Source organism: Fukomys damarensis, unplaced genomic scaffold, assembly GCF_012274545.1.
Source record: "Fukomys damarensis isolate Sample0158 unplaced genomic scaffold, DMR_v1.0_HiC HiC_scaffold_16, whole genome shotgun sequence".
Taxonomy (NCBI): Eukaryota; Metazoa; Chordata; class Mammalia; order Rodentia; family Bathyergidae; genus Fukomys; species Fukomys damarensis.
The window spans coordinates 108,511,214-108,521,077 of NW_022900928.1; the positions used below are offsets into that span (position 1 = coordinate 108,511,214).

The window sequence follows — 9,864 nt, forward strand, 5'->3', positions numbered from 1 at the left end:
TATAGTTTATAGTTCAGGCTGCCTTGAATATGTAGCTGGCTTGAAACTTGTGTAATCCTCCTGCCTCAGCCTCCTGAGTGCTAAGATAATAGGTTTATGCCACCACACCCCTTTTTTTTTTTTTTTTTTCAGACAGGGTCTCCCTATATAGTTCAGGCTGCCTTGAATATGTAGCTGGCTTGAAACTTGTGTAATCCTCCTGCCTCAGCCTCCTGAGTGCTAAGATAATAGGTTTATGCCACCACACCCAGTTTGACTTCCTTTTTTTGTTTTTTGAGACAGGGTCACACTATGTAGTTGAGACTGACCAGGAACTATGTAGCCCAGGATGGTCTTGAACTCACAGTGATCCTCCTGTCTCAGCCTCCCTTGTGCTGGGATTATAGGCATGCACCACCACGCCTGGCTTGTCTTCCCATTTTAAACCAACAAACTGATGGAGAAAGTAGAGACTGTGACTAGCTTAGAAAGATCTGGGTTCAGGTTTTAAACTATTCAAAGGTCCCTCCTACATTGTTCAAGGCAGCAAGTAACTGCATTAGCTTCTCTGGTGATCTTAGAATGGAGGGATCCATTCAAAGTGGCACAAGTGTTGCGTACTTTAAATGGAAAAGTTTTCTCAAAGATAAATACACAGATGAAACCCTCTTTCACTCTTCAACTTCCTTGATATGTAAAATAAGAGTCCCCACCCACTCTCTTCCAAGTTTCTGCAACAAGCTTGTTCTTCACACTTCTGGACTCCATTTCTCACCACCCATTCATTCTCTCCCCAGAGGTAGCCTGATTCTGCCCCAGCTAAAACTGCACAGGCAAAAGTTACCAACATTTTCTGTGCTGCTAAATCCAGGGGCTTCACTGCATATGACTGAGCACTTAGCAATGTGACTGAACACCAGCTCTGTGCGGCTATCATGAATCCCCTGACATGGTCCCCTCTGGAATTCCCTCAGCCCCTTCCCTGTGCTCAGTCATCAATGTGAGTATTCCTGTTTGTCCTATAATCTTCTCATCTAGTTCTTCTTCTGCCTCCATTCCAATGTCTTAAGATCTTACAGAAGCAGATGAGGAACAGACAACTCTCCTGACACTATACCCACAGAGGTAACTGCTCTTTCTATATCCCCTAACTTCTAAAGTGCACTCATCTTGCTCTCAAACATGTCCCAAGGGCAGCATCATCTGCCCTGCAAGGAAAAACACTAACCTTGACCTTTCCAGCTCCCTCCGTCGCAATCACTCCAACCAACAAGTCACATGAATTCTCCTTCAGATCTGCCAAGTCTGTCCATTTCTCTCCATCTCTACTTCTTTAATTCACTCACCACCATACAGTCTTTCTTTCCATTTGATCCTCCTCTGACTCATTTGCCACACTGCAACCAAAGCAGGCTTTCTAAACTTAAAACTGTTGCCTTCTGGATGAACCATGCAAGCCGTAATGTTACCTCCTGCCCTTATTCCTTCCAGGGTAACCTCCTGAACCTCTCTCTCTATCTCACTCCTACTGTAACCCACTATAACCACCCATAAAAATTTACAGAAACTAGAACTTTGCACAAGTTTAGTTCACCATTTTGTTTCCTTTGCCTGGATTTTTTTTTTTTTTAACCACCATCACCCTCATCCACTGCCTCTCCCAACTCCTCAAATTGGCTAATTCTTACTCAGCTTCAGGTATTCCTGAGAATTCACTTCTTTAGACCTGTCAATTCCATCTGAATGGTGTGCTAATACTTTCCTATAACCCCTGATTTCCTCCATTATTATGCGTCTCTGCTGTTTTAAAAGGACTTATTAACTTATCTGTCTCCCCCAATAGACTGTAAGGTCACCAAGGCAAGGATGGCGCCTGCATTGATCAAGGCTGTACAGTATTCCTGGCACCAAATACACTGTCAAGACCTAAAACAAGTGCTCATTGTTGAACTGAATGAATAAATGAATGGATCCCTGAAGGCAGAAGGCAAATTTCTCTGGAAAGGTTAAAGTGCTAGTAAAACTGGATCTAGAACATGTGGGAGGAGATCAATTTGCTAATTTCCTCAAGTATAAACAGTACTGGCTATATTTCTGATGATCTGTAACCTTTAACATGGTCCCTGTTTTGTGACTGAAAATCAACATTTATAATTACATCTCCAGACAAGAGAGTGGACTGAATAAATCTCTCAAATAGAAAGATGTCCTCAAGTAAACCGAATAGGGCAGAACTGGGGAGCTTAGTTTGTAGTACATTACAAATTGGTAACAATAATCAAGATAACTGAGTAAATCTTTACCATACTCATAAATGGGATATATAACTGTAACTGGGAACCCAATTTGAAACACACAACTCAAATTAACAATAAGCATCTAAAAAACAAACAAAATGTGAATAAAAACAGCATGCCTGATATCTCAATCGCCTCTATATTTTGACTGGTTTTTACTCCTATCTCATGCTACCATCAAGCTTAATTACACTCAGGGTCCAAATAAAGTTTCACCTGCTTACTGTCAGCAGGAAGGTAAATTACATGGAGTTTTATGTTTGATATGTCGCACAGTAGCCAATTAAATAAGAGCAAATAGTGTGTGGACTTTACTGCTAGTGGTAATTTTTATCAAAGCCAATTTCTTAGTTCTCTTATTTACCTTGCATCAGAAGCTAGAAAACAGTGCAGCTCTTTATGAACTAAATATCAACGCTACTCTAAGAAAAAAAACAAAAAATAAAGAATGCAATACCTTTTCTTTCATATGATAACATTTCCCATGAAGCAAGTCAGCATTTAGCCAGCAGCTGCTGGGGCAACAGACACTTTCTGTGCTAGGGCTACAGGAACCCAGGGCAAAGTGAAGACAGGAAAAGAGAGCCAATGGGAAGATAAAAGTAGGAGCAGTAGCAGCTAGAGTTGCTGGAAACTATGTAGAGATGGGGAATCCCAAAAATTCTGCCCAAATGACCTAACCCTCTAACCCTTTCCAGGTCCCTATTAAAATCAGGTCTTCTGAACGTAGTAATTATAGTAGCAGCCATCTAGCTGCTTGCTTCTTAAATATGTACATGACTTAACTTCAGAAGGGTATATACAAGATGAAACTGGAATTTGGGTATGTTAGGTCTCTGGTAAATACTCAATAAATATCAGCCTTTGGATGCTTTTAACCAAGATATTAGTGAACTCAGTCTGGTTTGGTTTTCCTAGTCCTCTAACAAGCAAGTCCGCATCTGTCCATCTGTCCGTCTGTCTGTCTGTCTCTCTCTCTCTCTCTCTCTTTCTCTCTTTGACAATGATTATATGTTCTTCACAGTTCTTTACTTTTCACTTCCATAAGTAATCTGGGTCTATGACCCAGGCTAAATCTCCTAATCGATGAGAAAATGACCACCATGTGCTTTCTTTCTGTTACTTCTTCTGTATGACATTCAGGAGTCTTTCTACCATAAACCTCTCAATGAATGATTCCCTCACCGTGAGACACAACCCAACTTTTTTTTTGGGGGGGTACTGGGGATTGAACTCGGGTCTCCGTGCTTGCAAGGCAGGTGGTGGAACCACTGAGCTAGATCCCCAGCCCTTATAGATGTCTTTTAATATTTGTGAAAATAAATTACTAGAAATATATTGTTTAGCATTTTGAAACTACAGGAAAAATAATAGGTGAAATTAACAATATTCACCCTTCAATGGGAAAAAGCACTGCCCCATTTTGGCTCTTTAGCCCTTTCTAAATTTATTTGAGGGCATCCTGTATATACAGTTCTCTACTGTATTTTCCTCCACTTAGTGATTGATAACTCTTATTACATTTCTACTCTGTCATGATTCTTTATGAGCATGCCACCCCCTTTTTTTTGTGGTACTGAGTATTGAACTCAGGCCCTTGTGCTTGCAAGGCAGGCAGCAGTACTACTGAGCCAAATCCCAGGCCCAAAATTCTATGTCTTTTTTTTTTGTACCAGGAATCAAACTTGGAACATTGTGCTTGCCAGGCAGGTGCTGGAACTACTTAGCTAAATCCCCAGCCCAAGCATCCTTTTAATGTCTACATGACACCCTATCTTTCACTGGTACCATAATTTAACTGTTTCCCTGTTACTGGGCATTTTGGTTATTGACAATACTTTTCTAAATAAGGTTATACTAAACACCTTTGGACACTATCGTCTAAAATACTACTCATAGGGCCGGGGATTTAGCTCAGTGGCTCCACTGCCTGCTTCGTAAGCACAAGGTCCCAAGTTCAATCCCTGGTACCAAAAAAAATTAAAAATAAAGTAAAATACTACTTATAAATTCTTTTGGATAGATCCATGGTCATAGGGATAGAAACATTATTGATACTTTTTATGCATCTAACCAATGTACTATAATTTTCAGAAAGGTTATAACAATTATGTGCTTCTCATAACATTTACAATTACCTGCTCCACTGCACACTAACTGATACAGTGTAGAGGCATAGCAAAGCTCAACAACTAGGCCACACACTGAGAGGTCCGACAGGAGATTTTACTAGGGAAGGCAGGTCAGGGAGACAGGAGAGAGGGAAGAGAGAGAGAGAGAAGAGCGAAGAACAAAGAAAGGAAGGTCCTTTTATTGTTTTGGGGCTGGGCTATTGCTTATTTATGAGGAGTGGGCTACCTTTAACCTATCACAGACCAGGCTGCCCTTTATGGGTTTGGTACTGCAGTAACAGGTTTAACCTCTCCAGACCCGTGACCTTGGGGGAGGGAAACTAAAGATAGGAGCATGAGGTCTTTAAGAACCAAGAAGCACCAGGAAAATGCAGCCTGCGATGGCAGCATCAGGTCCCTAACATACAGAGAATCAGAACATTTATTTATTGTTGGGCGAGTGAGTTCAGGTTGGCCTATGTAGTCCAGGCTGGCCTCAAAATTATAGCAGTTCTCTTGCCTCAGCCCCCCAAGAGCAGAGGTTACAAATGTGCTCCACCATGCCTAGTAAGAACTAGAACTTTTAGAATATGAGAGCTGAAAAAATGGTACCTTGCTATTGTTTCAATAGTCATTTCTTTGAGTAATGGAAAAAGTGCACTTTTATATTCTATTCACCATTTAATTTTCTTTTCTATGCATAGTTCGTCAGCTTTCTTTCACTATCATGAAATGCTGGAGAAGAGAAAAGTTATAAAGAGAAAAGTTTTATTTTTGATCACAGTTTTGGAGATTTGTGCTCAATTAGCTCCTACTTAGGACTTTGGCAAGGTTGCACATCACAGCTGAGTGCACAGTGGAGCAAAACCACTTACATCACCAGTCAGGGAGCAAAAAGAGAACAAGGAAGGATCTTGAGTTTCCCAACCCTTTACAGGGAACACTCTAGTGACATAAGATCTCCTACCTCGATCTCCTACCTCTTAAAAGGTTTCACCATCTCCCAATTCTACCTTGAGGACCAAGCCTTTAACATAGGGACCTACAAGACAGTCAGGATGCACACTATTCCAGATCATTTGTTCATAATTTCTGGCCCACTTTTCTGCTGCAGAGGTTTGAATTAGTTTTCTATGGCTGCATAATAAATCTGCATAATCTAAGTAGCTTCAAATAACACCAATTTATCACCTTGCAGTCGTTAAGGCCAGAAATCTGGGTGGGCTTGGCTAGGTTCTCTGCTCAGGTCTCTCTCATGAGGCTAAAATCATGGTCTGGCTGGGCTCTTATCTAGAAACTTTGGTGAATAATCTTGTTCGAAGCTCATCTGGGTTGTGGACAGAATCCAGTTCCCATGGCTTCTGGCTGAGACTGCCATTTCTATGCTGGTTGTCCGCTGGGAGCAATGCTCTGTAATTCCTCAAATTCCAAAGGCTGTGTGAGTTCCTTCTCAGCCATACCCTTCCATCTTTAAAACAGCTAATCTGCTAAATCTTTTCAACCTTCAAATCTGATTTCCTTTCATGGGAAAGGCTCAATTAGACACCCCTAGATAATGTCCCATTTCATATTCAACTGAACTATGGTATAACAATCCAGCAAGTGCTGTCTTAATTTATTCACAGGTTCTTGGGATTAGGGCAAACAATCCTAGTGGAGGGGAATTTTTAGATTTGTGACCGCCACAGTCTTTAAGTATCATTTCTCATTATTTATGATAAATTTCAATAGTGTGAATGAATAAATGTATGACTGCTAGAAGCTGTATTTTCCCAATGGCAAAATCAACTGTAGACAAAATGCTGTGTATAAAGATTCTGAGTACATAACTTTGCTAACATTGTTTTAAATTTTTAACTGGGGTAAATTACACATAACGAAGTTTCCCGTCTTAATCATTTTTAACTGTACCATTCAGTAAGTACTTTCAATTGTAGTGCAACAAATCCCCAGAATTGTCTTCACCTGCAAAACTGAAACTAGGAGCCAGGGATTTAGCTCAGTGGTGCTGTGTCTGCTTCACAAGCACGAGGTCCTGAGTTCAAGCCCTGGTACCACAAACAAAACAAAATGAAACAAAACTGAAACTCTATACCCATTAAACAACTCTTCGTTCCTCCTTCCTCAGTAATCACCATTTTACCTTTCAACACTGGTATATTTTTATTTGATGTATTTATTTAAAAATACCTTATAGTCATTATAATATACTAGGCACTGTTCTAAACACTTTGAAATATTAACTTTAGAAATATTTAATCCTCATAAAAACCCTAAGGTCAGTATGGTTATTGTTCTGATTGTACAGATAGAGAAACATAGCAAAGATAAATGAACTGCCTAAATGACCAAGCAGGAATTTAGACTTGGAAGTCTGGCTTTGTAGTTCTTGCTACAAAACATGACATCATGAAAAAATTCATTGTAAAGACAAACTCATCAGGCATTAATATTATTTCTCAGTGCATGACTTTGAAAGACTTCTCTCATGCAATTAACCTAGTATTTGTCTCCTACCTAAAAGGCTATGTGATCAAGATGACATATGTTTATTCATCCTTCAGAAACTGTAGCCATCTTTTGTTAAGGAATTTCTTTCAAATAAATGAAACAAAAACTAGTATTTTATGGGTGCACGGATTATAACTTATATGATATTTTATAATAAAATAAAACCCACAATTCACTATGATTACTGAAATTTAGAACAATAAAAATAAAACTCAAATGTTTCTAACTCCTTCTAATAAGGTTTGCAGGTGAAAAGCCTTTCAAGTAAGTTTATAACAGCATGACTCAACCTCAGTTTTACCTGGTAAATTCAAATTTGTTTTGCTTTGCAAGCTACACACACTGGCCAGTCTTAATTTGTCACTCGACTGCCTTTCTTAGTAGTGATTTATCTTATTGAAGGGGTGGGTCTGAGGTGTCCTTATCTTGGTGTTTCAGTTCAGTAAACCTTTCACACAAGACCAACCCATGCCTGTCACCAGGCATGTGATGTCACCTGCCGTACATTTAAAACCCGCAGAGGAGACGGGACCACCGCGGTTTCCCAGCGCTCCGCTGAGGTCCGCTCCTGTGACCCTGGGGATGGGACAACAACGGCGCCTAGACGACCACCCTTTGCAGCCACCGTACCTTCTACTCTAGATTTACCTGATTCACAGAAACAAGCCAACGACGCATCTCGTAATCTCACTCTCACTCATTACCCTATGCAAGGCAATGCAGTCTCCATACAAAACTGCGTGTAAGAACAGTACAATCACCGATACCTCAGGAAGCCACTGGAACATTCACCACGCTGTCACTCATCCCTGTCCCCTCCCCCTCCCAGCCGGCCAGACTTCCCGGAAGCCGTCAGGTGCCCACCTGGTGGCCCGTCCCCCTCACCTACCAGGTCTTTGGGCTCTTTGGAGACCCCGAGGCCGACCGCCAGCCCGCCTCGCAGCCACAGCGCGACCGGCCCCCGCGGACCACCCGCCCGGCTCTGTTTACAAGCGGCGTCTCGCGGTCCCACGCTTAAAAGCTTCCCTGCGCGCAACCGGGCATCCAAACCCGGGCACACAAGGTTCCCGGCCGTGAGAAAGCTGCTTTCCAGCCAGAGAAGGGGAGGCCAGGTCGGGCCTGAGCCACTGGCTTTGTTTTCTTGGGCACAGTTTGTAGCACGTACCTTGTGAAACAATGGCGTGTGGTGCAAGGTCTCCTCCCTGCTGCTCCCCACGACTCCAAATGGGTGTTTGTAATTGCAAATCGTACCTTGGAATATACCAGTACCAGCTCAGTTTTTAGCGCTCTTGTCTATGAGAATTACTCAGTGAAAGGGGAAAAAATGAGAACCAAGACCTGTCATGTAAAGGTACAAGATCCCAATAATGAATGTAACTGTACTGTATACCTAAAATGTATCAATAAATTCAATGAGGAAAAAAAAAAGAATTACTCAGTGACATGGTCACTCCTAAAGTGGGACCCAGAGAGTGCTCCTCATTGTAAGTTTGCAGTTACAATGTTAACTAAGCTTTCCTGTTGCATCCAACAGAGTGGAAGAGGGTGGCTTTGAGGGAAGGTTGCAGATTCCCAGCAAAACAGAAAGTGATATGTGGCAGCCAGTTTGGGTACAGGGAGGGTGCTCTGCACTGATACCCTCACTTTACATCCCCAGTGACTGTGGCCACTTTGCAACTCCTCGTTTTGTCCCCCATCACAGCATTCTTAGCCATCTCAGTTTGTAAGTACACGTTCACTTATCAGCTGTATTAGCTTCTCCACCACAGTCTCATCTATACATTTCTTCAGGCAAGAACATTTTGATTTCACTCACCATCAGGTGATGGGAACCTATCACAGCGCCCACTGTGTGTGCCTTTGAATGAATGAATGAACGATGAGCAAAGAAAGTGTCAGAGGAGTCAGAGAAAGCAACATCATGGAAACTGCATGATCTGATTGCAAGCCCCACTCAAAGATTATTAAGCAAAACCTTTAACTACTGAGTTTTGGTTGATGTTCAAAATAAACTTAAAAAAGAACTATAATTTGCAGTACAATTTTTTGTTGTTACCCAAACCTTGTAGTGTTCTCTCTTGCCTCAAGACTTTGTACATGTGGTTCCTTCTGATGAGATCTCTCATCCTTACCCCATCGCTGTATTTTGGCTAACTGTGCTGTTTAAGAAGCAGGCAGATAACATCACACCTTTCCTGGAAACCTCTAACTGGTGAGCCTGCTTCTAAAGGAACTCACCTGTTCCTCCGCGAACACACCGCACTGCCTGCGTTCCTCTCTACTCTCATCAGTCTTCTGGTTGGATGAGTGGTTCTCAAAATTTAGCATGTAATAGAATCTTCTGGGGTGGTGTAATGTGTGGGGATCCTGTTAAAATGCAGATTCTGAATCCATAAGTCTGAGATAGAATCTCTCGCCTTTAATGAACTCTCAGGGGATGCCACATTGTGAGTGTCAAAGTTCCTGAATCATGTACCTATACACTTTCATTCCAAAGGTCTACCTACAATGTGGTCCTGGATTCTGTGATGATTTCAAACAAGTTCTGCAAAGTATTTCCAATATAGGTGATCTGTGGACTGCCACCCTCTGATAAAGTCTGAGGTCAGGATCCATGTGTTGTCCTTGATTTTCCACTGTACATTATGCACAAGGTCTGCAAATAAAATGCATCTAAAAAAGCCGTGTTTGCAAGGTGACTGAATTTACTTACTCTCAATAGATTCTCAGTCAGAAAAAGAATGATTAGATTCAGGGCCAAGAATATTCTCAGCTGGGCAGCTGCTGACTAGCAGAACTATTTGTCCACTGGATATTTACTTATTTATTTTTTAAGTTCTGGGAACTTAACCCAGGACCTTTCCACAGCTACAACCCCAGAACAATTTTATTTATTTTGAAAACTGCTTCTTGCTAAGTTGCTAAGTTCCCAGGCTAAGCTCAAACTTGTGATTCTCCTTTCTCAG

The 9,864-nt window shown here is 41.5% G+C and overlaps 1 protein-coding gene across 3 annotated transcripts in view; it reads right to left on the bottom strand.

Moving 5' to 3' along the window:
• Plekhm3 (pleckstrin homology domain containing M3) overlaps window positions 1-8,100 on the bottom strand; it is a 182,485-nt gene extending 174,385 nt beyond the window's left edge. The window contains exon 1 of one of the 3 annotated variants that reach the window (XM_010616080.3): window positions 7,788-8,100. The gene's annotated coding sequence lies outside the window, so the exon portion shown is untranslated. Of the gene's footprint in view, window positions 1-7,546; window positions 7,614-7,665; window positions 7,718-7,787 lie in introns of those variants that run through there. The other 2 variants (XM_010616081.2, XM_033764580.1) reach the window with 2 other exon arrangements.
• Window positions 8,101-9,864: the final 1,764 nt, after the last annotated feature.